Source organism: Eulemur rufifrons, chromosome 17 (assembly GCF_041146395.1).
Source record: "Eulemur rufifrons isolate Redbay chromosome 17, OSU_ERuf_1, whole genome shotgun sequence".
Taxonomy (NCBI): Eukaryota; Metazoa; Chordata; class Mammalia; order Primates; family Lemuridae; genus Eulemur; species Eulemur rufifrons.
This window is the reverse complement of record NC_090999.1, coordinates 68,315,298-68,320,651: the sequence shown is the minus strand read 5'-3', so window position 1 is coordinate 68,320,651 and position 5,354 is coordinate 68,315,298.

Genomic DNA, 5,354 nt, shown 5'->3' with positions numbered 1-5,354 from the left:
ATGATACCCAGTGTAATGCCTAGGTGACATAGCTGAGTTTCTACCCCTGCCCTAACTCTGCTTATCCGTAAGAAACAGGACCCCTGTGGCAAAAGCTTTCTCTTGTGACCAGATCAGCTAAAACTGGTGGAATCCAAGATGGCAGTTCACTTGACTTCTGAAGATTCTCTAATTTCATTATAATCTAATTTCCCTGCTAAACGACACTCTCACCGGGCCATAACAGTTGACAATCACCATGGTGACTACCAGCCAAGACAGTAGAAGAACAAAAAGGAGGCAGCACTCTGGTTCCAAGGATTTCTCCACCCATTCCCAGAAAAGGCCTGAATATTTCTCTCCCAGCTTTTTATTCTTCCCAATGCTTTCATTAAAGAAAACCTATATCTTAACCCCTTCACCTCTCACAGGATGAGAAGCTGATTTGTGAGCCGTGCTGCTGCTTCTACATTCCTTGGCTAACGAATAAAATTTGCACTGCTTGACACTCACTTTCGGTTCTGCTATTTTTTTTCTCATTTCCCTAAACCTTTATTATTTTTTTTATTTTTTTATTTCAGAATATTATGGGGGTACATTTTATTGGCTTCGCAACACCAGGCAGGAAAGAAACCCAACTTTCAGGGAAAAACTGACTCAGTTGGTGATATTCAGCATACAAAAATTAGTGAAGTGTGACTCTGCCATAAAGAAAAGAGTATCTTGGGGAAAAAATTGAGTGCCTCATGATTAAATAAGCTAATCAATTAAATGCAATGTTACACATTCAGCAATACAAAAATGAACGAGGTATGATGTTAACATAGAGTAGAGAATAATAAAATCTACATAGATACGGGCAGTGAGCTAGCACAGACTGTGGGACTGGATACTGTAGAATGATTTGATTATGAGTAGCAATAAAGAAAATCAGGAGAGAACAAAGCACATACAAAATAAAAACACAACAAATATGGTGTACCTGGAAATCTTCAAAAAGCCTATAACTGCTGGAGTTCAGAATTTAATGAAATGAGTTGAATTGGATGAAGACTAGAGGGAAATGAAAATGAGAACAGGTAATGTTCAATTGTTTAAAATGTAATTAAATCCAATGGGAGAAGAAACAGGTGAATAATACACACTGGGAACGTACTCCACGCCAGAAATGATGTTAGTTTTGTACACATATATTATATAGTTTTATCCTTTGTATCTCATTTCATTTACATTCAACATACAAAAAAATTAAAGCACAAGAGGTTAAACAACTTTTCCAAGACCACATAGTCCAAAGGTAGCAGAGTTGCTTCCTCTGCTCTCCAACGCTGCCTTGGCTCGGTTTTGCAATATGGATTAGTTACAGCCAAAGTAAATTAGGAACCAATATCTGATTGAGTTTCTACTCAATCAGAGAGCAGCAGTTCTGGATCAGCAGCACCATAATGATCTGAAAACATTCTAAAAATGCACATTCTCATACCCATCCCTGATCTACTGAATCAGAAACTATGGGGCTGGGGGGCCAATGGTCTGTGTTTGAACATGTGCAAGTGATTCTGATGCACGCTACAGAATACTAAATTAGAGGGAGAGTGCAGGCAATTTTAGAAAACCCCTGAAGTGAATTTTAGCCCAGTTTTCACCTCTGCTATTATTTATACTATATTATTTATACTAGATAAGCTTTAAGAGCATCACCTGTGGCATTGTGTCATAAGGGAAAACAAAGGATTTCCATAGAAGAGCCGCTTCCTAAATTTAAATATGTGTATGAATCACCTGAGGATCTTGCTAAAATGCAGATTTCAATTCAGGTCTAGCAAGAGCCTGAGATTCTGCAAGTCTAATAAGGTTTTTGATGACTCTGATGCTGCAGTTCTAAGGACTATCCTTTGAATAGCAAGGATACAGGAAATTTTTAATTGACAGATAAAATTGTATGCACTTATGTACATGTTTTAAACCATATACATTGTGGAATGGCAAAATTTAGCTAATTAACATGCATTACTTCACAAAGTTATTTTTGTAGCAAGAATATTTAAAATATTCTCTTTCATCATTTTTCAGAAATACAGTATATTATTAACTATAGTCACCATGTTGTATAATACAGTAGACCTTGTGAACTTATTCCTAACATTTTGTATCCTTTAACCAACAAGGATACAACCCCCCACACACAGTTATCCCAGTCCTGGTAAACACCATTCTACTCTCTGCTTCTATGAGATCAACTTTTTCAGATGCCACATGAGTAAGATCATGCAGTATTTGTCTTTCTGTGCTTGGCTTATTTCACTTAACTTTATTTCCTCTAGGTTCATCCATGTTGTCAAAAATGATAAGATTTCCTTCATTTTGATGATTGAATAATATTCCATTATATATAATAAAATATATAATATATATTATATATACATAATATATAAAATATAAAATATATAATGTGTATACATAATATATAAAATACATAATATATATTATGTATATATGACATATAATATATATCACATTTTCTTTATTCATTTATCTGTTAATGGACACAGGTTGATTCCGTATCTTGACTATTGTGAATAGTGCTGCAATTAACATGGAAATGTGGACATTTCTTTGATAAACTGATTTCATTTTCTTCGGATATATACCCAGTATTGGAATTTCTGGATCACACATTAATTCTATTTTTAATTTTTTGAGGAACTTCCATAGTGTTTTCTACAATGGCTGTACTAATTTACATTCCCACCAACAGAGGACAAGGGTCCCCTTTTCTCTATATCTTCACCAACACGTGCTCTTTTGTCTTTGTGATGACGGCCATTCTAATAGGTATAAGGTGGTGGCTCCAGCAAAGCCATAGGGGTGGGGTTGCTCGAAGCCTTGGGGACCCAACCCCTGCCCCAGTGTGCCCAGGATGCAGGACATAGAGTCAAAGGAGATTATTCTCCAGCTTTAAGACATAATATTGTTTTCCCTGTTAGGATTTAGACTTGAGACCAGTTACCACTTTTAACTTGTTAATTTCGCAGGCTCACAGCTGAAGGGAAGTTTGCTGAAGAGTGAATCATGCCTTGAGTCCCACCCATATCTGATTTAGATGAAACTCTGGATTTTTGGACTTTTGAGTTGATGCTGGAACAAGTTAAGTCTTTTGGAGCTAATGGGACAGAATGAATGTATTTTTCATGTAAGAAGGACATGAATTTTTGGATCAGGAGTGGAATGCTATGGTTTGAATGTGTCCCCTAAAGTTCATGTGTTGGAATCTTAATCCCTAATGCAACAGTGTTGACAGGGGGGACCTTTAAGAGGTGATTAGGTCATGAGGGCTGAGCCCTCATGAACAGATTAATGTCATTATCTTGGGAGTGGGTTTGTTATAAATGCAAGTTAGGCCCTCTCCTGCTCTCTCTTGCACTCAAGCATGCTCTCTTGCCCTTCCACCTTCCACCATGGGATGGCACAGCAAGAAGGCTGTCACCAGATGCAGGCCCCTCCATCCCAGACTTCTCAGCCTCCATAACTTTAAGAAATAAATCTGTTCTTTATAAATTACTAGTCTCAGGCATTCTGTTATAGCAGCAGAAAATGAAGTAAGACCTCAAGGAAGAAATTCCCCCCAAAGCTCCTAGCCCTATATCTCTGTATCTGAAAGCTTTCTCCCTCTAGCTAACTCAAATCCTCTGGCTGCAACTTAAGCTCAACTTCTTGTTTCATACTCAGTGGAGATGAAGAACAGTTGACCCTAATCTGCTTAAAATATGTCCTATCAATCAAAGTTGGCATAAGTCACAATTAGTTCAGGCTTTGCACCTTGATAGGCTAAGCTAATTATTTGATTTGATTGCCTAAGGGAATAACAGATGACTTACCACAGTGTCTGACCACAGGCAGCTTAGAACTGCTTAGTGAGGTGTTTTTGATGGCTTAAACACTGTATTTCTTCAGACATCCAAGGCCATCAAAAAATTAAAGTAAACCAAACAAACAGCTGAAAGTGTTGAGATATAAGTGGGCCCGTATGACAAACATTCATCTCATTCATCAAATGTGTCTCCACTGTGGTATTTATTGCTTTGTTAACTTTCACTTACAGTTCCAGCTCAAGTCTAATGGCACCACTTACCACTTTGCTACAATATGCAAAACAGCTTTCCACAAAAAATAAAACTTCGATAAAAATGTTATCTGTTGTTTAGTTGATGCACATAAATTCTCATCAGGCTTTCCGCGGATCTCCATGCCAGAGTGCAAGAGGTTTATGATAAAGGAAATAGCATGACACTTCCTCTGTAGGCTTGGTAAATATGTATTTACTAAGCATCCCTTGTCTACTTGGATCCTCCATGATGCTAAAGGTGGTTCATTTCAACAGGTGCTCAGCAAAACAGTGTAGCAGGGACTCTGGGCGAAGCAAAGAGAAATGAAATATAACCCCGCCCTTAAGAAAATTGTCACTGAGCATGAAAGGCAAGAGTGCAGAGGTCAGGAGGAGCTTCCAGAGACATACAATTGGATTTGAATCCCAGCTTTGCCTTTTTCTATCTGGCCAGGTTACACAATCACCTCTCCTTCAATTTCCCCATCTATTTAAAAATAAGGGGACAAGGCAAAGATAGTACCCTTTTCACGGAGGCATAATGAGGCTTAGTTAACATTTGGAAAACACCTAGAAGAGAATCTGGTACATCATAAGTGTTTGATATTTTTTTAAATTAGATAAGGAGACATGAACCTTAACCCATAAACCCAAATAAATCAAAAGCCCCCAAAACACAGTCTTCTGTTTTTTTGCTGAAACTGAAATTATTCTTTCCTGCTTTTCAAATGGGATGGTGCAAAGTTACTTTTGCTCAGTGATCTGGCCACCTCATCCCTCAGTCTTTATCTGAACTTGTGTCTAAGTTTGTTACTGGATGCAGGTTTGGCTACCCATCACCGGAAAACCAAACACGAGAGGTGAGTGTTGGTGAAGGAAAGGTGGTTAATTCAAGTGCCACAGTCTGAGGAGACAATGGGCTGTTGTCTCAAGAACCATCTCATCTTTCACTGCTTACTGAGCAACTTAGAAAGGGAAAGGGTAAAGGGGTCCATGGCTGACAGCAAGTTATGCAACTCATCATGACTTACTGGATGGTTATCACCAAACACTAGGTTGCCTGCTGGATCTTGTCATCAGCAGTCTGCGGTGGGCCTGTTCTGGACTCTTGATCTGTTTTTTCCTCAAGGTCATTTTGTAATCTTGTGCCTGACAGCTGTGTCACAAGCAAGCATCAGGTTAATAATTCTAAACTTTTGAGACAGAACAAACTGAAAGCATACTGGAAGCAAAGTGGCTTTCCTTTAGCCAGCCTACCATTATAGTCTAG